Below are 26833 nucleotides of genomic sequence, written 5' to 3'. Positions count from 1 at the left end.
GTGGGGTGGGGGAGGGAAGAGAGCTGTTTGGGAGGGATTAGGGGGTGGGATGTGTCAGGTGGGAGGCTGATCTCTAAAATTAACCCTGCAAGCTCCCTACAAGCTACATAATTTAACCCCTTCACTGCTGGGCATAATTCACGTGTGGTGCGCAGCAGCATTTAGCGGCCTTCTAATTACCAAAAAGCAACGCCAAAGCCATATAAGTCTGCTATTTCTGAACAAAGGGGATCCCAGAGAAGCTTTTACAACAATGTCTGCCATAATAGCACAAGCTGTTTGTAAATAATTTTAGTGAGAAACCTAAAATTGTGAAAAATGTAAAAAAAAATTTTTTATTTGCTCGCATTTGGCGGTGAAATGGTGGCATAAAATATACCAAAATGGGCCTAGATCAATACTTGGGGTTGTCTACTACACTACACTAAAGCTAAAATTAACCCTTCAAGCTCCCTACAAGCTCCCTAATTAACCCCTTCACTCCTGGGCATAAATCATGTGTGGTGCGCAGCGGCATTTAGCAGCTTTCTAATTACCAAAAAGCAACCACAAAGCCATATAAGTCTGTTATTTCTGAAAAAGGGGATCCCAGAGAAGCATTTACAACCATTTGTGCCATAATTACAGAAGCTGTTTGTAAATAATTTCAGTGGGAAACCTAAAGTTTGTGACAAAATTTGTGAAAAAGTGAACTTTTTTTTTTTTATCGCATTTGGCGGTGAAATGGTGGCATGAAATATACCAAAATGGGCTTAGATCAATACTTTGGGATGTCTTCTAAAACAAAATATATACATGTCAAGGGATATTCAGGTATTCCTGACAGATATCAGGGTTCCAAAGTAACTAGCGCTAATTTTGAAAAAAAGTGGTTTGGAAATAGCAAAGTGCTACTTGTATTTATTGCCCCATAAATTGCAAAAAAAGCAAAGAACATGTAAACATTGGGTATTTCTAAACTCAGGACAAAATTTATTAGCTATTTAGCATGGGTGTTTTTTGGTGATTGTAGATGTGTAACAGATTTTGGGGGTCAAAGTTAGAAAAAGTGTGTTTTTTTCTAAACGCAAACACTGCAGAAATGTAAAAATAGCCATTGTCATTAAGGGTAAGAAAATTGAAAAATGGTCCGGTCATTAAGAGGTTAAGGTAGGAAAATTCTGATTGGCTGATGGAATCAGCCAATCAGATTCAAGTTCAATCCAATTGGCTGATCCAATCACCCAATCAGATTGAGCTCGCATTCTATTGGCTGTTCCGATCAGCCAATAGAATGCGAGCTCAATCTGATTGGCTGATCCAATCAGCCAATCGGATTGAACTTGAATCTGATTGGCTGATTCCATCAGCCAATCAGAATTTTCCTACCTTAACTCCGATTGGCTGATAGAATCCTATCAGCCAATCGGAATTCGAGGGACGCCATCTTGGATGACGTCCCTTAAAGGAACCTTCATTCTGTGTTAGGACGTCAGAAGAAGAGGATGGATCCACGCTGGAGGTCTTGAAGATGGAGCCGCTCGTTGTCGGATGGAAGAAGATAGAAGATGCCGCTTGGATGAAGATGTCTACCGGTCTGGATCTCCTCTTCTGCTCGATGATGGACCTCTTCAGCCACCGCTTGGGCCAAGACTTCAGCCAGATCATGGACATCTTCAGCCCCCGCTTGGGCTTGGATGAAGACTTCGGAGCCTGGACCAATCGGTGATACCCGGCGTGGTGAAGATAAGGTAGGAAGATCTTCAGGGGCTTAGTGTTAGGTTTATTTAAGGGGGGTTTGGGTTAGATTAGGGGTATGTGGGTGGTGGGTTGTAATGTTGCGGGGGGTATTGTATGTTTTTTTTACAGGCAAAAGAGCTGAATTCTTTGGGGCATACCCCGCAAAAGGCCCTTTTAAGGGCTGGTAAGGTAAAAGAGCTTTTCTATTTGTATTTTAGAATAGGGTAGGGCATTTTTTTATTTTGGGGGGCTTTGTTATTTTATTAGGGGGCTTAGAGTAGGTGTAATTAGCTTAAAATTGTTGTAATATTTTTATTATGTTTGTAAATATTTTTTTCTTTTTTGTAACTTAGTTCTTTTGTTATTTTTTGTAACTTAGTTCTTTTGTTATTTTTTGTACTTTAGTTAGTTTATGTAATTGTATTTATTTGTAGGTATTTGTATGTAATTAATTTATTGATAGTGTAGTGTTAGGTTTATTTGTAACTTAGGTTAGGATTTATTTTACAGGTAATTTTGTAATTATTTTAACTAGGTAGCTATTAAATAGTTATTAACTATTTAATAGCTATTGTACCTAGTTAAAATAAATACAAAGTTGCCTGTAAAATAAATATTAATCCTAAAATAGCTACAATATAATTATAATTTATATTATAGCTATATTAGGGTTTATTTTACAGGTAAGTATTTAGCTTTAAATAGGATTAATTTATTTAATAAGAGTTAATTTATTTAGTTAGATTTAAAATATATTTAACTTAGGGGGGTGTTAGTATTAGGGTTAGACTTAGCTTTAGGGGTTAATAACTTTATTAGAGTAGCGGTGAGGTCCGGTTGGTAGATTAGGGGTTAATAATTGTAGGTAGGTAGCGGCGACGTTGGGGGGGCAGATTAGGGGTTAATAAATATAATATAGGGGTCGGCGGTGTTAAGGGCAGCAGATTAGGAGTACATAGGGATAACGTAGGTTGCGGTGGTGTACGGAGCGGCAGATTAGGGGTTAAAAAAAATATGCAGGTGTCAGCGATAGCGGGGGCGGCAGATTAGGGGTTAATAAGTGTAAGGTTAGGGGTGTTTAGACTCGGGGTACATGTTAGGGTGCTAGGTGCAGACTTAGAAACTGTTTCCCCATAGGAAACAATGGGGCTGCGTTAGGAGCTGAACGCTGCTTTTTTGCAGGTGTTAGGTTTTTTTTCAGCTCAAACTGCCCCATTGTTTCCTATGGGGGAATCGTGCACGAGCATGTTTTTGAAGCTGGCCGCGTCCGTAAGCACCGCTGGTATTGAGAGTTGTAGTGGCGGTAAATTATGCTCTACGCTCCTTTTTTGGAGCCTAACGCAGCCATTCTGTGAACTCTCAATACCAGCGGTATTTAAAAGGTGCGGGGAAAAAAAAGCCAGCGTTAGCTACGCGGGTCGTTACCGACAAAACTCTAAATCTAGCCGTATATGTCTATGTATCTATATATATGAGTAAACTTTATTGTATCATTGTTAATAATTATGATGGCGCACGGATTTTCATTCCAAAAATTCATTTTTATATCTGTTTTTCTGTCTTTATATATGTCTCCATAAAATAATTTATGTTGATAATCTAAGGATGAAATAAATTGTATTTCATTGACCCTCTACAGAAATTATGGGTTGGTGAATGACATGAATTTTTGGGATGCAAATAAGTTAAATCCATAGAAAGAATAAAAAAAAATGAAAAAAAGGGCCTGCTTAAAAAAAAATTAGATTATTATCAAAGAAATGTAAGGTATTTATGTAATACAATAAATAAATATGATTAGCTTACAAATTCATTTCAAAATCATTTTTACTTTTAAAATTATTGCATCATTTAAGTATCCATAATTTATAAGTAAAATACACAATAAACTTACATGTACGAACAAGTGCTCGCAATTCATTATAACGCTCCTGCTCGTGCCGTCTAAGGTCAGAAAACCTTCTTAGGCAGCTGCGCCTAGACCGGCGGATCCCCGACACCTCTTCATTCTCCGCATCATCTCATAGATGATGTGATCCCGATCCTCGTGCTGGATCCCCCTCACACCACCTATGCGCCGCGGGAAATAGCGATTCATGCCGTAGACTAATATCAACAATTCGCCTTGAGTAAAAGGTTGCGCCATTCTGTACTCACAAATTCTCTACTCTCAAAAAAAAATTCTGATTTTTTTTTTAAGTGCAACACAAATATACTAATGATAGAGAAATATGATTGGTTCTTGCAATTGTAAATAAAAATATTAATATTTGGTTGGCAGATTACATGTATCACGTGTTCATGACGATTAATATGTAATGCAAACATTTAAAATAACATATAATATATGCGTCACTAATGACTGACTGTCAATAAATGGAAATTTATTTATCCAAAACAAAACATTTGATCATAGGATTGTCTGGATTCATACGTCGTAAGAGTATTATCAAATATTAAAAGATGCGATCCCTTTGTCGGACAATATCCCCCTCATTATCTTTGTGAAATGGTAGACAAGTCTGACGCCCTGTAGACAAGGATGACATCTTTAGACAAGGATGACGCCTCATAGAGAAGGATGACGGATTCACTGTCACTAAATAATTTCGATTGCGCCATAAATATATTTTTAAACATTGCAATCAGCCAATAGGATTGAGCTTGCATTCTATTGGCTGATTGGAACAGCCAATAGAATGCAAGGTCAATCCTATTGGCTGATTGGATCAGCCAATCAGATTGAACTTCAATCCTATTGGCTGATTGCATCAGCCAATAGGATTTTTCCTACCTTAATTCCGATTGGCTGATAGAATTCTATCAGCCAATCGGAATTGAAGGGACGCCATCTTGGATGACGTCATTTAAAGGAACCTTCATTCTTCAGTCGCCGTCGGATGGAAGAGGATGCTCTGCGTCGGATGTCTTCAAGATGGACCCGCTCCGCTCCTGATGGAAGAAGATAGAAGATGCCACCTGGATGAAGACTTCTGCTGGTCTGGATGTCCTCTTCTGGCCAGATCGGATGAAGACTTCTGCCCCTCTGGAGGTCCACTTGTGCCCGGCTTGGTGAAGACGGCTCAAGGTAGGAGATCTTCAAGGGGGTAGTGTTAGGTTTTTTAAGGGGGGATTGGGTGGGTTTTAGAGTCGGGTTGGGTATGTGGGTGATGGGTTTTAATGTTGGGGGGGTTGTATATCTTTTTTAACAGGTAAAATAGCTGATTACTTTGGGACAATGCCCCGCAAAAAGCCCTTTTAAGGGCTATTTGTAATTTAGTATAGGGTAGGGATTTTTTTTTTATTTTGGGGGGCTTTTTTTTTATTAGGGGGCTTAGATTAGGTGTAATTAGTTTAAACTTCTTGTAAAGATTTTTTTTATTTTCTGTAATTTAGTGTTTTGTTTTTTTGTACTTTATTTTATTTAATTGTATTTAATTGTAGGTAATTGTAGTTAATTAATTTAATTTATTTAATGATAGTGTAGTGTTAGGTGTAATTGTAACTTAGGTTAGGATTTATTTTACAGGTAAATTTGTATTTATTTTAACTAGGTAGCTATTAAATAGTTAATAACTATTTAATAACTATTGTACCTAGTTAAAATAAATACAAAGTTGCCTGTAAAATAAAAATAAATCCTAAAATAGCTACAATGTAATTATTAATTATACTGTAGCTATCTTAGGGTTTATTTTACAGGTATGTATTTAGTTTTAAATAGGAATAATTTAGTTAATAATAGTAAATTTATTTAGATTTATTTAAATAATATTTAAGTTAGGGGGGTGTTAGGGTTAGACTTAGGTTTAGGGGTTAATAACTTTATTATAGTGGCGGCGACGTTGGCGGCGGCAGATTAGGGGTTAATACATTTAATCGGCTATGTGGGCTATGGCGGTTTAGGGGTTAATACTTGAATAGGTTTATTGTGTTTTGGACTATGGCGGTTTAGGAGTTAATAATTTAGTTATTACTTGCGCTTTGGGTTTGATGGCGGATATAGGGGTTAATAGTTTATATAGGCATATTGCGTTGTGGGGGGTTGTCGGTCTAGGGGTTAATACATTTAATATTAGTAATGAGAGGGGGGGGGGATTGCGGATATAGGGGTTTTACGTGTCGGGCTTATTTTTTATGAGGCGTGTTAGACTTTTACGGGAGATTTGTTATTTTATTTACTTTTCTTAGGCGCCAGCAGTTTCTAAACTGCCGTAAGTCACTAGCGACTCCAGAAATTTGTATTTACGCTCATTTCTGGACATCGCTAGTTTATCCGACTTAATACCCCGATATGCAAGGTGAAATTATGGGCATCGCGGGTTACCACACTTGCGCCAAAACCTGCGCCATATATGTGATTGCGCCCATTGTGAAAAAGAGAGAGAGAGAGTTTGTGAGAGAGAGAGAGATTGTGAGAAAGAGAGAGAGAGATTGAGAAAGAGATAGATTGTGAGAAAGAGAGACAGAGAGAGAGAGAGATTGAGAGAGAGAGAGAGCGATTGTGAGAGAGAGATTGAGAGAGAGAGATTGTGAGAGTGATTGTGAGAGAGAGAGAGATTGAGAGAAATTGAGAGAGAGAGATTGTGAGAGAGAGATTGAGAGAAATTGAGAGAGAGAGAGAGAGAGAGAATGAGAGAGAGAGAGAGAGAGAGGGAGAAAGAGAGAGAGAGACTGTGAAGTGATATAAAGACAGACAGACAGCGCGAGAAACACATATATACATTTATAAACCTGTAGTGCATTGCTGCTACTTCCATAAATGTTAACAATATTTTTTATCTTCAATTTTATATTATTTTAATGTGACAGTGAAATTAAAAAATTATTATTTTTAATTAATTGTTTAAAATTCATATAGATAACATTGAGCTCATGCACGTTAAAGGGACAATGAACCCAAATTGTTTCTTTTTTGATGCAGATAGAGACATTTTAAGCAACTTTGTAATTTACTCCTATTCTCAAATGTTCTTCATTATCTTGTTATCTTTATTTGAAATGCAAGAATGTAAGTTTAGATTCTGGGACATTTTTGGTGATAAACTTGGGTTGTCTAAAATGCAAGTATGCCTAAAGAAATTAAATAAGTGGTCATTTTTAAAAAGGAAAGATAGAAGCTAAACACATATTAAAAAATATTTCTTGTTATAGCCTTACAAATAATCAATTTGTGTCAGCACCTTGATCTACTGCTAACAAGGCAATATTACTTTGGACACTATTCAGAAGTGTCAATGGAGCTAAAAAGTAATGGACAAATTGCCCCACCGCCGTGTGTAACAATACAGTGTTCAGTGTATTGTTTGCGAGTACTTACAACAGGGAGAAGGCTTCAGGAGCTCCATAACTGGAGAGACTTTCAAACACTTTTCATGTTTGAACTGTAGAACAAAGTTTGCAGTATATTTATTAACCTGCACAGAGTGTGGAATACAATATACAGGGCTTACAACCAGGGAGACCAGAGAAAGGATTAGGGAACATGTCTCAAACATCAAACTCGGCAAATTGACAACTGCTTTGGTACAGCACTTTAAGACACAACACAATAAAAGCACTAAATCACTTAGATGGACTATTATAGAGCAAGTTAAGTTGAACAAAAGAGGAGGTGACAAAGAAAAATTGCTGGCCAAGAGAGAGATATTTTGGATACACAGACTCAGAACTAGAGTCCCAGAGGGTTTGAACTCTGAATTTGACCTGATAAATTTCTGGGAATAAATTCTTGGTTCTGGGTCTGTGTATCCAAATTTTAGCATGAATTCATAGGCCTTTGCGGTTACATGTCAGACAGTGATTATATATATGTATATTATTTATTCCGTGTTATACAGAAAAAATGATTGTACACATGCACATACAGTGGTGTATAGGGTCATGCACATTTATTTATGTGCATGCATATACACTTTTGTTTACTTTATTCAGTTATTTGCATGTATTCACATTGTGACTATATATGTATGTTATTCATAGTGACCTGACATTCTTTATTGATATTAACATTGATATGATTTCTATCTCTCATATATGCAATTGTTTATCTATTGATTTCCCCTAATAATTATATAGATTCATAACTCCTCAACATCAGCTGTTTGTTTATGTTGATTGAAGTTTTACAAGAATGTGCATGTTATTACACTTGGTAGGTAATTATATTCCTACTATATTATGTATTAGGAGAGTGGGAGTGAGCTTCACTCTAGGTATGGTTTTATGAATACATTTTTAACCAATCAGGTTCCAGGAACTGGTTTATCAGGCCAGTGCACACCTGAGACTGTAGCTACGATTACGGCTTCATTGCCGAAACATGTCAGCAGACAGTCACTAGAGTGAAGCTATCTCCACTCACTACTACGCTTGATGTTTCCTGTATCCCTGAGGGGAAGATTTTATTTGCAAATAAAGAAAAACTATGAATCTATACCTGGCTGTTTGTGCACCTCATTTGAACTTTTGTATATAACCTTACAAATAACAACAGAGTCAAGTGTAGATCTCAATTTTTTTTATTTAATGAGATTTTATTAAACATGTGTTTCATCAACTTTACTTTGAACAATTGCAACATTTGCCAAAATGAACCACTTTTAATAAATTGCTTTACAATGAAATACAATATCATTCCTTGAAACGACAATATTTGCTCAACAGTAATCCAAAATATATCAGCTTTTTGATTATAAATAATAATGTAAAGTAAATAAGAACACAAATAAAAACTGTATGTTGCACAATCAACATTATTGCCCAAAAACCGCCTGGATATAGACTGCTCGAGCTTGGACTCCCAGAGCATCATGCTCCAGGAATGGGTCGATGTTTTGACCATACTCGTGGTTATCCAAGCTCTCCAGATCTATATCCGGGATTTTTAGGGCAATATTATGCAACATACAGCAAACCATAAAAATTAAGGAGACTTTGGAGGGGGCGTACTGAAGAACACCACCAGAGATGTCCAAGCAGCGGAAACGGCTCTTCAGTACGCCAAAGGTGCACTCAATCACCGATCTTGTTGCGATGTGTACACAGTTGTAGCGCACCTCTTCCACTCCGTTGGGGTTTTGGACAGGTGTGAACAGCCATGGAAAACACGGATATCCAGAATCACCTGCATAAACAAAATAAATCATTGACATTAGCAATCAGAATGATTAAAATAGATCATATACATATGTTAGAGTATCTAAGAGATATTTACCTATCAGGATTCCCTCTGGCATTTGGCCCTCCTGGAAGCATTGGTATATCGCCGAATTCCGGAGGATGAAGGAATCATGATTGCAGCCAGGGAGTCCAGATTGAACACTCATTACCCTCAACCTGGCATCACAGATGACCTGGATATTCAGCGAGTGGTTGAATTTCCTATCCCGGTAGGGCTCCTCTTGACCACTGGGAGGCTGCACCAAGATGTGGGTACAGTCTATGGCCCCCAATACCCTTGGCAATCCAGCTCTTAGGTAGAACTGGAGCTTGACAGCATGCCACTCCTCCGGTGTATTTGGGAAGTGGAAATTATGGACTAGGCGTTGGTGCAAAGCATTCAGGACAACCTTCAGATGACGTGAGAAGGTTGCCTGGCTCATACCAACACCTAGACCTGTCACAGCCTGGAATGACCCAGTTGCCAATAAATAGAGGACCACAAGCAATTTAACCATCCTAGGGATTGCCTTAGTTCTTCCAGTGAGTGGCTCGAGAGAGTCCGCAATCTCAACATAGAGCCTCTCAATAGAGGTCCTATCTAGTCGAAATCGACGGACCACCTCTCGGTCACTGAGAGCATTGAGCCCAATCCTTGGGTAGAAAACCCTTGGCACTCGCTGGTGTCTTCTTTGTTGCACCGCAGCCATCAACACCCGTCTTGACCTGCATCTCCTTAATAAAAGAACAAAGTTGACAACATTGAGGATGTCCATCCTCAAAGCAACACCAAATAATAATGAAATGCAGTGATTGAAGAGCCCCTTTTATAACGCCTAGTTTCACAGATGTGAACGTTTTCAGTAATTGAATAAATGATGCACCAATCATTACCTAACAAATGACTTGCACATTTTGATTACTATTGCGTCATTTTACGCGCAATTAAATTGACTAATTTATTCCAAAAAACGTATTTGTGTTATTTCTTGCGTCATTTGATGAGCACAGTGGGATGTCAAAATGAATATCTGATTAAGCCATCCAGGTGTGTTTATCAGCTGTAAGAAATGCAGGTGTGTTTGTGCAATTAACAAAATTAATTATGAAAAACATATGAGTATTTGGCTCTAGTTTCAATGTTATTTCTGATTTTTCTGTGTTTGGATGGCAGAATTATGAAGGTTAAAAAGGTCAGTGATTACTGTGTTTTTAAGATTAAATATTAAATAAAGTGTTGTATTAACATTTGCAATCCTAAGTAACAAAAAGAATGCAACGTCGAACATTATGATGTGAAATAGTGATATCCTTTATGTGATTCCTAATACCATTTAAAAATTATTTCAATGTATTTTTAAAGCGCAAAGTTAAAAAGTGACATAAATGTAGCAAAGCACAATTTTAAAGGGCATTTTATATCCAAAAAAAGGATCCTAGCAACTGAATGAAAATTGTGACATTATTATAAAAGTAATATGAGTGACTGACCTTTTAAGCCTCCAAGATGCTGCCATCCAAACATAAAATCAGAGTTCATGTCATGCCTATGTAAATATGCAGGTGTTGTGCATAATTAATTGATAGCCTAATTTGTATTGTGCATAATTAATTGATAGGCTAATTTTTATTGTGTATAATTAATTGATAGCATTATTGCTGTGCAGTGTTTTCATTCTCTTGCTATCCTTTGTGTGAATGTGCTTTTCTTTTTCAAAATCGTTTAAATTGCTGTGCAGTGTTTTCATTCTCTTGCTATCCTTTGTGTGAATGTGCTTTTCTTTTTTTAAATCTCCTTAATTGCTGTGCAGTGTTTTCATTCTCTTGCTATCCTTTGTGTGAATGTGCTTTTCTTTTTCAAAATCTTTTAAATTGCTGTGCAGTGTTTTCATTCTCTTGCTATCCTTTGTGTGAATGTGCTTTTCTTTTTTTAAATCTCCTTAATTGCTGTGCAGTGTTTTCATACTCTTGCTATCCTTTGTGTGAATGTGCTTTTCTTTTTCAAAATCTTTTAAATTGCTGTGCAATGTTTTCATTCTCTTGCTGTCCTTTGTGTGAATATGCTTTTATTTTTTACAATCTCCTTAATTGCTGTGCAGTGTTTTCATTCTCTTGCTATCATTTGTGTGAATGTGCTTTTATTTTTAAAAACTTTGAATTACAGGAAGGGAATGGTATTTATAATAGGGTATACATATTTAATAATACTTTCCATTGAATTGTATTAGGTGATATGCTTCGCATAAGATTTCTGTTTTCCGATTCCCATTGATTACTATAGCATCTGCAACCTCTAAGGCGGCGGATTGAAAACTAGGTACGCTGCATCAGATAAGACGCGAGCGTAAGTGGTCATTTTTTGATAACTTTGAAAAAGCTTCCAATTGTGTCGAAGAACACGGCGAATGCACAGAATTCCGCAACATTTCCAGAGGTTTTCTATTCGCAGCGATCTGCGTCGAATTAAGAGCGCCGGATCGTATGTTACTTCACAAAATTAGAATTCTTCCGATCTTGAGACTTTGATAACTACGGCGATGCAATCTCGCGACAAGTACGACGCGGAATTCTGACGTATTTTCAGTTGACGCTTTGATAAATAGAGGCCAATATGTCTGTAAGGTTACCGTGAACACACCCTGGGTTTAACAAAAACAAAATACACATAACATTAATATAACAGTAGTGTAAAAGCATAAAACTTCACAAGTAGGGGGGATTAACCATTCTGTGAGCTATACTCAAAAACATATATTAGCTATAGTATCCTAATTCTTGAAACTGCAGTATTGATAAATATAGCTATCTTCCTCTGGCAACACATTAAACATAAAAAAACATATTTCTCCCATTCTGAGCTTCTCGGCTATATTCTATCATGAAATCTCCATTCCACAAAACAGTCTCTGTGATAGAAAAGAGTCCCATGTCCTTTTATTGATGGAGAAACAGTCATCTAGATAACCAAAAAAGACAAAAATGTTATACTTATGCATAATCTAGGCGGCCTCTTGTACAGCGGTTTCCCTTATAAAATGCCTGGAAGAGGATTTATCACTCTTTCTTGAAGATACTCTTTGCCACTCTGGTCTTTGAGGGAGTGGTGCTTCCTTTTGCAGGGGCCTATTCACACAGGACTTGGCAATATCATCTAATATGGGTGGTTCTATATGCAGCTCTTTGCATACTGAAGGGATGTCTTCTGGGGTGTCGCACAAAATATGTCTGCCTCTCCTCTGTATTTTCAAATTAAAAGGATGGTCCCACCTATATGGGATGTTTTGCTGGTGAATCTTATTTGTTAGGGGTCTCAAATCTCTTCTTTTTTGAAGGGTTCTAGTAGATAGATCTTCAAACAATTGCAACTCTGTTCCTTTAAACTTGATCGGATGTTTTAACCTTGCCTTTTTAATCAGTGCTTCTTTAATTGGATAGCTCCTTACTTTTACAATTACATCCCTTGGGGGTTGATCTTCTGAGGGTCTGGCTCTCAGCGCCCTATGTACCCTATCAAGAGCATAAGATGAATCATCGCCCTCATCAGTTAGATAGGCGAATAGACCCTGGACATATGGTTCCAGGGCTTGTGGGGACACCTCCTCTGGTATACCCCTCATCCGGATGTTGTGTCGGCGGCTCCTATTCTCCAAATCATCAATCTTGTTTTCCAGTTGTAGGATTGTTATATCTTGTTGAGAAAGATTACTTGAAAAGTTGGATATTACCGTATGCTGAGAGGCTGTGTCTTCCTATTGTTTTTCCACCCTTTGTCCTACTACAGTAAGATCTTTCTTAATGTCTGCAATTTCTTTGTGAATGCATTGCTTCACTTGTTGTATAAGAGAGGTAAAGTCTTTCTTTGAAGGGAGCGAGTCCAGTAAAGCTTTAGGTACTGTGACGGCTTGTTCTAAGCTTTCAGGGTCAGAATCTGATGAAATCGAATCACTTCTGGGTTCTGGATTCAGTGACGTTGACAATTGTGAAGAATCTAAACATTTAAAGAATTTATTCACTGACGGTGTCACATTTGCTTTTTTCTTCATAGAGTTATCCCCTTTATTACCTTTTTTTGGAGACATGGTGGCGTATCCCTTCAGTAATTTTAGTAGATGAAACCTTCAACTTTGTTCAGATTAATCAGAGCCAACTATATTTATATCCTCATCCACACATAAAGAGTTTACAGGTCCTGAGGTGGGCTATGGTGTTAGTATATATATTTATAATTCAATTGTCCACATCTAACACCCCCTTACCTGTATCATTCAAGTCCCTTGATATTAGCAGATTGTATTAAGGCTTGTCCCGTTCAGCATGTCACTGTGAGGGCACATATTTTAAGTGAGGCATACTTCATTTATAACTGCGCAGCAACTCATAGGCCTCTCAGTACTCATGTCACCCCCAAGCAGGCCGTTATGTGTTATGCAGTATCCCCGCTTAATAAAGATTGGGCTATTTTTCCATTTACATCATTCTTTTGAACAGGGTTCCCTCTATCCCCTCCATCACTCACTGTATATTTGTGGTTGCATAGCTCTGACCCAGTTGCAGTCTTTTTGGTCCCTTGCTAATCAGTATTAGGCTGGTGTTTCTGTCCTGGTATCTTATAGAGCTGAGATCTCTATGTTTACAGTGGTGCGTAGTAGCGGCCTGCTGATCGTGATTGGCGGTTTTTATCTCCTGCACAATTGCGTTTTTAGGGCATGGATACCTTCCCTAACACAGCATGGAGTTATCTCCCCAGGAGGCTCCCAACGATCTTCTGGCACAAATCAGTTTTTTTAATTGTTGCAGCCCGTTTAGGGCCGTAAGATTGCAGTAGTTAGCCCACTTTTTTTACGGAGCTCACACTGGTGCAGCCATCTCGTTCGAGCACTGGCGCCGCCCCCCTCCAAAGGATAAGTAATCTTTATGTCCAGATTGAATAACTGTACATACAGGAACATGAGTGATTGGTCCATATTTTATGGAGGATCCATGTATGATCTGTGCAGGCACAGGAATGGATTTAGACAACTTTGGTATATGATGTTGAATATCAAATTTATTATTCAAGAATTGCTGCTAAGTGTAAAGGTGCTGAGCCCACTGGAGAGAAACATAGACATTAAAATTAATTTAATTCTCTGAAATTTACATTGTAAGGAGAGGACATGGCTGGAGCTGAGACTCACCACAAGAGTGACTGTCTACCTCTTACAGGACAAGAGTCAAAAGAAGTAATTGGCACCACCACAGTATATACAAAGGTTCAACATTCTCCTTTTAGCCGAAAGAGGTCCCCTGGCCGTACCAATCTCTATAGGTTCAGGCGTAGGTACAAGTGCTGGAGGAAATTGGGGATGAGAGTGTGGGACCTGTTGGGCAGAAAGCGTTTCAGCACGTACATGTAAATTAAGTCTCTCTAGTCTGCACTCTCATATCCTTTGCTTGATTTGTAGGAGCAACAAGGCAAAAGTTTCTAGAGATGTAGGAGTCCTGACCCAAGCCAGTTTATCTTTAATTGCTTCGTATAAACCCAGACAATATTGACTCTAAAGCGCTGCTTCATTCCAGCCACATAAAGCAGACAAACATCAAAACTCTAAAATGTTATTGTCCACAAGACAGTTCCCTTGCTGTAGTAAAGACTAATTAGGAATCTTCATATCAGACATCCATGTCTTCAAAAAAGGAATCCAAAGAAAGTAGACAGGAATCATTAGTCAGGCAGTTGACAAGACAAAGTCATTAACCCTTGGGCTGCTAAGCCATTTCTCACTGGGTGCTAAGCTGGTTTTGAGCTTTTTTTAATTTTTAATTTTTTTAAATATATTTATTTGTAACTTTTTCCCAGATCCCCAAGACTTATACCATTATAAAGGTTAGGCAAAAAGAAAAGAATACACTTATAGTACTCCAGGGTCATAATTCTCAATAGTAAATAAACGTGAGAGGTATCATATCTCTAACTGAGGTATCATATCTCTAACTGAGACAAAAACAAAATTAAAATATAACTTTTATTGGGGTCAAGTAAAATTAGGATAATTTTATTAAAAACACACTTAGGTACCAAATGTAGTGAATAAATATGATTGCAGGGTAATTAACGTGGTATGTGAAGTTGCATTCAAGGTACTAGTAAGTATTGGATACTGATGATGTGAATAACACCTGAATTTCACGATTCATTTTCCAATAGTGAGCGAAATTTTTATGTTATTATTGCACTCTATAATGAGTGAAATTATTAAGTTGAAATTGTGTTATTGGTGATACATACAAATTACCAACGAGCTAAGGTAGTAAGCTAAGAAGTACTGTATCTTTAATTACAAGTATTAATGTCACCTGTTACTTAGCCAGTGTATCTATCAACTGTGATTATAAGCAGAAAATATGCACTATGTCATAGTAACACCACTCACATGTGTGAAATAAATATACTGTAGGTGTTAGGTGTAACTGGTAGTATCGAATAGTAAATGTTTGATTCCCACTTTACTGGCTAAGGTCTGGATACCCTTATCGTAATACAGGGTCCAATAATGCTTAGTATTAAGTTGCAGTTACCGAGGTTACAACAATTAGTGGGCAAAAATAACTTAAAGTAAAGTTACTGTTTAATATTCATCCCACCCGTTTGCAATATGTGGCATACTTAGGATATATCAGTTATACCGGCAATATCTGCTTCTAAGTGTTGTGACACACTACAGATATAAGGAAATATATAGAGGCCTATCTATCAAGCTCCGAATGGAGCTTGATGCCCAGTGTTTCTGGTGAGCCTGCAGGCTCGCCAGAAACAGCAGTTATGAAGCAGCGGTCACAAACACTGCTGCTCCATAACCTGTCCGCCTGCTCTGAGCAGGCGGACAGACATTGCTGGAAATCAACCCGATTGAGTACGGGTTGATTGACACCCCCTGCTGGCGGTCCATTGGCTGCGAGTCTGCAGGGGGCGTCGTTGCACCAGCAGCTCTTGTGAGCTGCTGGTGCAATGCTGAATATGGAGAGCGTATTGCTCTCCGTATTCAGCGAGGTCTGGCGGACCTGATCCGCACTGGCGGATCAGGTCTGCCAGACTTTGATAAATATAGGCCATAGTATATTGCTCTTAACGTATGAGGGAGGGGGATCGACAGTGTATTTTATGTCAGTAATATAATTGAAGTATCGTAATAACACTGGATCTTGTCTTATGTTGAAGTGTTAAGGCTAAATAGCTATTGCCATGAATTTGACCGCAAAAAAGCGGCATCTATGTGTCCCATCTGTGTAGTCAGTTAAGTATTATGTTACCGATATAAACAGTCTGAGATTACAAAGGTCTATGTTGAGGTGCGGGAACACCACTACAAATAAACAGTAACTGCCGTAGTTCTGCTAGTACCACAATCACACTGAGCCGTTGGTAATATATTATCGTTCACTCTGTATCAGGTAGTAGCAACTTACAGGAACTATAATAACCGCTGTTAGTGATTACCCATTGTTAACAGATACACTACAGTAAAGTTTGGTAGCCTAAGGCTTGCTAAAACACAGGAGCTCCTAGGACTCCTCACCATTGCCCTAGCGTCCCTGACATGTTTCGCCAAAAAATGGCTTTTTCAAAGGGTAAGCATGCCGCACTGTAGTCGGCTATTTAAGGAGGTTCTTGTCACTCCCCCAATAGGCGTGTTAGTATCCACCAACCAATCCGTTCCAGATCTGTCTTGTCTTGTCAAGAGGAGGATGGATTTGATCGTGTAAAGATATTAACTCTTTGTTGTCATGTTGAAGATTTATTGAGCATGTTAATGAAACCTAATAATGGAGAAGGTTTAACGCAGTTTTGAAATAAACATCTTATACTGATATATGATGTTGGATGCGTCACCCGGTGGGTAGTGAGTCACATACAGATAACTTGTCAATTATGATTGCATATTTGTCAATATGCATTTTCAATGTAAACTGTTAATTTAGTATAGTATATGTATAATACTCCTGAATGGAATTACAGCTAAAGTTTAGCATCTGCTGATGATGTATTACAAGACATTGGGCACTAAGCCAATGTATGCATATATAACGAGGGATATCCGAATATACCAATACTGATGAGTCATCTGAACCAATAGGAATATATGAAAGTATCGATATAACTTCAATGGCATTGTATGCCTATCTGGGTAGAATCTGGGTAAACGATGTGCCCTTCACATACCAGATTTGAAGGATATGATCACATTTATATACATATCAGCAGAGACATATGAATCTACTTATTGTAACATTACACGTTACCTTAACGTATGTTTCAATATAAGTAATTATATATATAGAGTTTAAATCAAATTTAGGTAAGGAAGTATTTAACCAGCAAAAAAGAAGAAATATTGTATACGTTATAAAATTATTGGAGAACTGTAATTTTATCATTCTCTACAAAGTGAAGTGCTCAGAGTGTCGATAGGCTGTTGTCAAACAGAAGTGTTTAAAATGATATTTAAATCTGGGTAATTAAAAGGATTTTAATTCTAGAATAATGTGAAGATGATATCTACCCAATGGTAGAGTATGGTGTGATGATAATAGTATCATATAAGTGTGAAATGAAAAATCTATTGGATGCAATATAAAATGATCCAAAGTGATGTGAATTTAATTTACTCTAAGTGTTGTGTGATGGTGTACAAACATGGAATAAAAGTAACAGAAAAAGAAAAAAATACTGTGATTTTGTGAATCATAGTGACTGTATAATATACTTAATGGTTAGTACTACATGTGAATATTTATGGCACCTGAATGAAATAAATAATAAACCAGAAATACATTGAAATTAATGCATGCTTGATGTTCATTACTGGTGTTGGGGAAGCTTACTCTCACTAAATCTCCCCTTTAAGAGTTAATATATTGGATTACAATTAGAGGAATGGAATAAAGTTATTTTGTTCATTCAGTCCAAAAGGTTGGACTGTATTTAGCAGAAATATCCATTTCCTCTCTGCAAATATCCATTTGCTCTTTATAAAACTCTAGGAGAGAGCGAAACGCGTAGAATTGTGGGACTGTGTACCTTCTATCCAAGTGTTATTGCTTAACACAAGAATTTCTTTCAACCCGGGTTGTCTCTATATTGATACATTCACTCCAACTTTTTTGTCTACAGAACCTGAGTGCATAGCACTAAGGGCAGGTGAAGTCTATACCAAATATCCATCGTTTGTATGTAAACTAAGAAGTGAAGTTAAAAAGATATTCCTTCTTTGTGCCGGCCTGGAAGTCGGAGCTGATTGGTAAGCTTGAGACGAGCCCCTGGAGTGTCGGCTGTGATGTCAGACACCCAAAATCATGAGGATCACACTAACGAATATCCAGACTGCGGGACGCACAGGACACCCTTCTTTCTCAGGATAAAAAGTTTTAAGGTACAATCACACATTATATACAGGAATGTCATCTAATCCCCTAGGAGGATTTTGAATACCAATATCAGCTATATGCTGGAAAGATATCTGACATTTTATAGCTTTACTACTTACACCTAACTTGAGTCAATATCGCCTCTCCATTTCTCAACTCAGCTGGATCCAATGGACTCTGGTAAACTAGTAGTGAAATATTTTTCACACTCTTAAGTGCCTTTATTTAGCGCTGTTTGGTGTATATTCTTATAAATCCTTACTGTTAAGTCTGCAAATCAGACCTTTTTTAACACATCCGCTGGTTTTATACTAGATACGATCCAGAGTACAGATAAAGTGTTGTACTTATATATTAATGTGACCTCGAACTTGGATCTGTTTGTCATTTCCTTGAAACACTTGTGATTTCACATGAGGTATAACCTTTCTCTATAATCTGTAACCGTTATGCTTTACAATTTAGCCTCAATTTAAATTGGTTTCCCTAAATGTTGTTTTTTTAATTAAATTGCTGGGTTTTTTTAAAAAAAAAAATTGTTTTCATATTTTAGAGACGTCTCTATAGGTGCAATATATATTTTTTATGTATAAATAAATTATTTACCTTTTCTATTTGGGTCTATTATATTCTCTTGCATATATATGTGATAGTTATTAATTGGTATCTTTAGCTTTGTGCGCCCTTACACCTCTTTTCTGCATTCACATACAGTAATAGACTGAAGGATCTATTTTTCTGTAAGGAGCCTGATACCTAGTACCCTGCACACTATTGCATACACATATCTCTTAATATACTTAATAGTTAGTACTACATGTGAATATTTATGGCACCTGAATGAAATAAATAATAAACCAGAAATACATTGAAATTAATGCATGTTTGATGTTCATTACTGGTGTGGGGGAAGCTTACTCTCACTAAGTCTCCTCTTTAAGAGTTAATATATTGGATTACAATTAGAGGAATGGAATAAAGTTATTTTGTTCATTTAGTCCAAAAGGTTGGACTGTATTTAGTAGCAATATCCATTTGCTCTCTGCTTGTAATAGAATCTTATTCCCAGTTGTATTTTCTGAATTCCAAAGCATTTGAGCTCTGACTGTTTGGAATTGTGTCTATTGTGAAAATGACGGGCCACTGACGTTACGGTTTTGCCTGCTTGTAAATCTTTAGTAGCATTTTTGATGTTCCTCAGATGTTTTTGAAGTCTTAACCTGATTTTCCTTTTCGTCATGCCTACATAGGTCTTATTGCAATTGCATTGGAGGGCATAGACGACTCCCTCTGTGTGACAATTGATGTAAGAATTTATCTTATGAGTCTTATGAAAGCGATCAAGTATTTCATGTTTTTTGACCATGAAGCTACAAGTGCTGCATGTGCCACATTTAAATGAACCCTGTTGAAAGGCTCCTCTGGTTTTAGATCCTTGTAAATGACTTGGACTGATAAGGTCTTTTAGGTTACGAGTTCTCCTGAAGCCTGTTTGGACTTTTTCCCCTATAATATGTGCTATAATGGGGTCAGATCTAAGAATGTGCCAATTGTTTTGAAGGATATTCAGAATTTGCGGACTCTTAGGATTGTAGGTAGAGATAAACCTGATTTGTTCTTGTTTGGGTTTGTTCTTCTTCTTCAAAAGATCTTGTCTTTTGGTATTATTCGCTCTAAATTCTGCCTTTTTATTGATCTTCGGCTATAACCTCTTGATATAAGTCTTTCAGTTAACTCTTACTTTGTAATTTTCCTCAGAGGAGCAATTTCATCTCATTCATAAGAATTCACCCGTAGGGAGGGCCTTAATAGTATTGGGGGCATGAGCACTGGTGCTATGAAGTAAGCTGTTAGTGGCTTTTTTTACGATGAACATCCTTTTCAAGTAAACGTTCTATTGTTTTCTTTATTTGAAGGTCCAAAAAGTTTATGGTCTCTTGACTCGCTTCATATGTTAATTTGATGTTGAGGGCGTTGGAATTCAAATTGGACATAAATTTATCCAATTCCATCTTAGTGCCCTCCCAAAGGAAGAGCACGTCATCAATGTAACGTATCCACAGAGGGATTTGATCTAGGTATTGTGCATTATTATCTGAAAAAACATATTTTTGCTCCCACCAGCCTAGAAATAAATTGACATAGGTGGGAGCACAGGCAGTACCCATGGCGGTACCTCTGGTTTGTAGGTAGAAACAGTTGTTGAATGTAAAGAAGTTATGTGTTAGGACGAAATTCATAAGTTGTAATACAAAATAGTCATGTGAGGGATCTTCCTCTGAACCTATTGACAAAAACCACTGTACAGCCTGGATTCCTAAGTTATGAGTAATGCACGTATAAAGTGATTCTACGTCTGCCGTGACTAACCATGTAGTGGTTGAAAGGTGTATATTTTCCAATTGAACCAAAACATCTGTGATGTCTTATACATATGAGGATAGCTGAGGGAGATAATTTCTTAATCTAAAATCAACATATTTGCTCATTTTCTTAGTGAGGCTATTAATGCCTGAGACAATTGGGCATCCTGGAGGATGGTTTTTGTTTTTATGAATTTTTGGAATTAAATAGAAGGTAGCTACTATTGGATCAGTAACTTTCAAAAATGTATTCCTTACTCGTAATGATATTGTCATATTTGGCCATATTAATGATGTTCATGTATTCTTGAAGATAAGCTTTATTTGGATTATACCCAAGTTTTTTGTAGCATGAGATATTTTTTAGCTGTTTATCTGTCTCTTTTCAATACATGTTTATTGGCCACAGAACAATGTTACCTCCTTTATCAGAATTTCTTATGGTAATGTCATTCCAATTTTTCATCTCATTTAATGCCCTTTGTTCATTAGGTGTTAAATTATGTTCTATTAATTTATCAGGCAGTTGTATTATTTCGCCACATACTACATCTGTAAACACTTGTAATTGAGAACATTGATTTAATTTTGGCATAAATGTTGATTTGTTTGTGATTTTATTCCTCCATTTAGTTTCTCTGGAGGATTCAACAGTTTGTTCTTCCCTTGAACTGTTATCCTGTAACAGTGTTTCTAGTGTTTCCAATGTATCTCTCTCTTCTTCAGTCCACATATGTGTTAATGCTGGTTCATGTACATTTTTGGAGTTTAATTTACCACTGTAGAATCTTTTAAGTGCTATTTTGCGAACAAAAAGGTGTAAATCTTTTATTATTTCAAATTTGTCAAGAGTGGGTGTGGGACAAAATGACATGCCCTTAGAGAGTATAGTTATATTTGCTGCTGATAATAATTTTTGAGATAAGTTAATTATTCTCAGTGAGTCAGTTTCACCTGGGAAAAGGGGCTTGGAGCTCTCTGATAGGGTTTCCAACTTTTTTTGTTTGTTTTGTTCGATGTTTGACTTTTGTTTTGTCTTTTTGGTTTTCCCCCTGCCTTTTCTCTTGTGTCTGTGTGTGAAGAGGCACCAGTTCCTAGAAAATCTTTCCTTTTCCCTCTTGTGATTCTGGTGTTATTCTCAGAGTTAGAAGTTTGCTGTTCTGTATCAGACTCTTGAGTCTCATATTCATCCCCTTCAGTGTCTGAAACGTCACTTTGAACTAAATTAACTCGTGATGGTCTTTCTCTATTAGTGTTAGTTCTTGTCTTCCATTTGTAGACTTTTTTATTAGCATAATCAGTTTTGTCCCTACTCAATTTCCCTTGTTTTGTTTGTTTAATTTCGTTCTCATATTTATCTAACTCTTTTTTTAAACTTTTTTATATTGTTTGTATGTTTGCTCAAATTCTGTGAGATATTCAAACTCTGTAATTGTGTATTTAATTCTTGAACTTTTGTTTCCAATAGATCATATTCTTCCTTGTCATGTTTTATTAAAATTTTCATTAATTTAGTTGAGCACTCTGAGAGTGCCTCTTCCCATTCTATATTATGTTTGGGGTTACAGAATTCAAATGCTGAGAATAATTGTATCCTCAGACGTCTAGGGATTAACTTGAGTTCAATATATTTCTCAAAAAAGTGGTGATTCCACCACAGTTTATCCTGTTTGAACATAAGTCTATTTATATCCTTGAGGGCTGAGTTCATTTTGTCTTGTATGTTTGATACATTAGCAGAGGGATTTTTGAATACCTCATTCTGGTCGGTTTCTCTTTTATGCTGTCTAGATTGTCTGTCTTGCTGCCATTTGGAAGACATTATGACACAATTCCAAACAGTCAGAGCTCAAATGCTTTGGAATTCAGAAAATACAACTGGGAATAAGAGGAGGGAATCTTGAAAAGATTTTATTACAAGCAGAGAGCAAATGGATATTTCTGCTAAATACAGTCCAACCTTTTGGACTGAATGAACAAAATAACTTTATTCCATTCCTCTAATTGTAATCCAATATATTAACTCATAAAGAGGAGATTTAGTGAGAGTAAGCTTCCCCAACACCAGTAATGAACATCAAACATTAATTAATTTCAATGTATTTCTGGTTTATTATTTATTTCATTCAGGTGCCATAAATATTCACATGTAGTACTAACCATTAAGTATATTATACAGTCACTATGATTCACAAAATCACAGTAATTTTTTCTTTTTTTGTCACTTTTATTCCATGTTTGTACACCATCACACAACACTTAGAGTAAATTAAATTCACATCACTTTGGATCATTTTATATTGCATCCAACAGATTTTTCATTTCACACTTATATGATACTATTATCATCACACCATACTCTACCATTGGGTAGATATCATCTTCACATTATTCTAAAATTAAAATCCTTTTAATTACCCAGATTTAAATATCATTTTAAACACTTCTGTTTGACAACAGCCTATCGACACTCTGAGCACTTCACTTTGTAGATAACGATAAAATGATAGTTCTCCATTAATTTTATAACATATACAATATTTCTTCTTTTTTGCTGGTTAAATACTTCCTCACCTAAATTTGATTTAAACTCTATATATATCATTACTTATATTGAAACATATGTTAAGGTAACGTGTAATGTTACAATAAGTAGATTCACATGTCTCTGCTGATATGTATATAAATGTGATCGTAGCCTTCAAATCTGGTATGTGAAGGGCACATCGTTCACCCAGATTTTACCCAGATAGGCATACAATGCCATTGAAGTTATATTGATACTTTCATATATTCCTATTGGTTCAGATGACTCATCAGTATTGGTATATTCGGATATCCCTCGTTATATATGCATACATTGGCTTAGTGCCCAATGTCTTGTAATACATCATCAGCAGATGCTAAACTTTAGCTGTAATTCCATTCAGGAGTATTATACATATACTATACTAAATTAACAGTTTACATTGAAAATGCATATTGACAAATATGCAATCATAATTGACAAGTTATCTGTATGTGACTCACTACCCACCGGGTGACGCATCCAACATCATATATCAGTATAAGATGTTTATTTCAAAACTGCGTTAAACCTTCTCCATTATTAGGTTTCATTAACATGCTCAATAAATCTTCAACATGACAACAAAGAGTTAATATCTTTACACGATCAAATCCATCCTCCTCTTGACGAGACGAGACAGATCTGGAATGGATTGGTTGGTGGATACTAACACGCCTATTGAGGGCGTGACAAGAACCTCCTTAAATAGCCGACTACAGTGCGGCGTGCTTACCCTTTGAAAAAGCCATTTTTTGGCGAAACATGTCAGGGACGCTAGGGCAATGGTGAGGAGTCCTAGGAGCTCCTGTGTTTTTAGCAAGCCTTAGGCTACCAAACTTTACTGTAGTGTATCTGTTAATAATGGGTAATCACTAACAGTGGGTATTATAGTTCCTGTAAGTTGCTACTACCTGATACAGAGTGAACGATAATGTATTACCAACGGCTCAGTGTGATTGTGGTACTAGCAGAACTACGGCAGTTAGTGTTTATTTGTAGTGGTGTTCCCGCACCTCAACATAGACCTTTGTAATCTCAGACTGTTTATATCGGTAACATAATACTTAACAGACTACACAGGTGGGACAGATAGATGCCGCTTTTTTTGTGGTCAAATTCATGGCAATAGCTATTTAGCCTTAACACGTCAACATTAGACAAGGTCCAGTGTTATTACGATACTTCAATTATATTACTGACATAAAATACACTGTCGATCCCCCTCCCTCATACGTTAAGAGCAATATACTATAGATTTCCTTATATCTGTAGTGTGTCACAACACTTAGAAGCAGATATTGCCGATATAATTAATATATCCTAAGTATGCCACATATTGCAAACGGGTGGGATGAATATTAAACAGTAACTTTACTTTAAGTTATTTTTGCCCACTAGTTGCTGTAATCTCGGTAACTACAACTTAATACTAAGCATTATTGGACCCTGTATTACGATAAGGGTATCCTAACCTTAGCCAGTAAAGTGGGAATCAAACATTTACTATTGGATACTACCAGTTACACCTAACACCTACAGTATATTTATTTGACACATGTGAATGGTGTTACTACGATATAGTGCATATTTTCTGCTTATAATCACAGTTGATAGATACACTGGCTAAGTAACAGGTGACATTAACACTTGTAATTAAAGATACAGTACTTCTTAGCTTACTACCTTAGCTCGTTGGTAATTTGTATGTATCACCAATAACGCAATTTCAACTTAATAATTTCACTCATTATAGAGTGCAATAATAACATAATAATTTCACTCACTATTGGAAAATTGATTGTGAAATTCAGGTGTTATTCACATCATCAGTATCCAATACTTACTAGTACCTTAATTGCAACTTCACATACCACGTTAATTACCCTGCAATCATATTTATTCACTACATTTGGTACCTAAGTGTGTTTTTAATAAAATTATCCTAATTTTACTTGACCCCAATAAAAGTTATATTTTAATTTTGTTTTTGTCTCTCCCATTTCCACTCTCTAACGGTCAGTAAGAGATATGATACCTCTCACATGTATTTACTATTGAGAATTATGACCCTGGAGTGCTATAAGTGTATTCTTTTCTTTGTGTTAATTTAATTTTTACACAGCACCCATTCCTTGCCAGACTTTGTGTCTAAATTAAAGAATCAGTGTCTATCTAATTAAGTAGTGCCATTGGTATAACCAATATACTAGGAAACCTATTAGATTTTCAAACTACAGAGTCTGTTGACGCAGTGCTTCAACTCTGAGTTTGACATTATTAACTTCTGGCAGAGATAGCGTTTATTTATTATATCTTTTCGTTTCCCCTGACATTAATGACTCAGCTTTATCGATGGGACTTTGGCATATAGTGTATGGTATTTTAACATTGGCATATACTTTGTATACAGTATTATTCATCTGCATATTTTCTTAATGTATGTTTCGAGTATGCTCTAAGGTAGAATTTATGTAAACTGGGGTATGGGATCCTAATCCGAATTGTGCCCCTATGAACCTGCTCTTGAAATACTATTATGATTATTGTTAGTATATCTCATCAGTGTATTTACCAATATGTAATCTACTCCCAATCTGATGCATGCATTTATGATTGCTTAATATTTGTTTAACATTTGTTTATTCTCTTCTTATTGTTCTATTTATTTTTGCCCAGAATGATGAGGTAAATTGGATGACAATTTTGTAACGCTCATGGTTAACCATAGGCTATTTGTTTTTAACCAATCAGAAGGTGTTGTTTTTGCTTAAATAGCTGTTCCAGATGACAGCTATTAGTCTATGTTACGGTCTCCTAGACCAAAACCGGTCAGACATTTTGCTGCCATGGAGTAACCTACATGTTTCTTGTGATTTTTTAATTTGAATAATAAACTTATGTTACTTTTTTAGCTCAAGGCTTCTTTTGGAATACCACTACAAGGCACACATTCCTGACTCATTCCGGAGCTGATGGCTAAACGGCAACGTGCCCGTGGAGGACTTCTGATACCAGCATTAATATTAACAAAGTAATCCACTGCACTGATTGCACTCTATTATAACAGCTTCTGATGAAATGCTTCAAATACCGCCCATGGGTGGGATGTTATATTTTAACTGCTAACCATGTTTGTCTGTTCATGGTTTTAACCAATTGCTACTAACACAAGACTTTTAACTGTTACAATAATTTTCATGGATTTCTTTGATTTTGAAAACCCTGCAAAATTATTGAGTACCCCTCTTCATAGCTATTCTAAGGAATTGGAGCAGATGTTAATTTACGCAAAACTAAAATTTAATAGTATGATTGCAGCGTATGAAATATTCTGTAATTAGAACTAAGAATATTTATAATTAGCTATTTGGGTTGTCTAAGAATATTTATGTAATTTTCTTTTTAGGCTGTTGGATCTACAGTCACTGTGATTTAGTAAGAATGTTATGATAATTAATGCAATTAAATGTGATATTTATGTGCAGTAGATTTAGGTAAAAAACAAGCCTTCTCTCAAACTGCTTCATTTATATGTACTGTTACATAAAGTGGCAAAAAAAATAATTACCTTTACTCCTGCCTTTTTTTGTACTGTTTTAAAAATAGCTGGAACATG

General features: G+C 36.5%; 1 long non-coding RNA gene across 1 annotated transcript in view; it reads left to right on the top strand.

The window, feature by feature from the left end:
* The window catches only part of LOC128659304 (uncharacterized), a 48382-nt gene extending 22133 nt beyond the window's left edge, over positions 1-26249 (top strand). Inside the window, exon 3 of the long non-coding RNA XR_008402332.1 lies at positions 26130-26249. This is a non-coding gene — a long non-coding RNA (uncharacterized LOC128659304). The remainder of the gene's footprint in view (positions 1-26129) is intronic.
* The last annotated feature ends 584 nt before the right edge of the window (positions 26250-26833 follow it).

This window comes from Bombina bombina, chromosome 5 (assembly GCF_027579735.1).
Source record: "Bombina bombina isolate aBomBom1 chromosome 5, aBomBom1.pri, whole genome shotgun sequence".
In the NCBI taxonomy this organism is placed as follows: Eukaryota; Metazoa; Chordata; class Amphibia; order Anura; family Bombinatoridae; genus Bombina; species Bombina bombina.
Note: the sequence above shows the minus strand (reverse complement) of the source record. Positions and strands in the feature narration are given on the sequence as shown.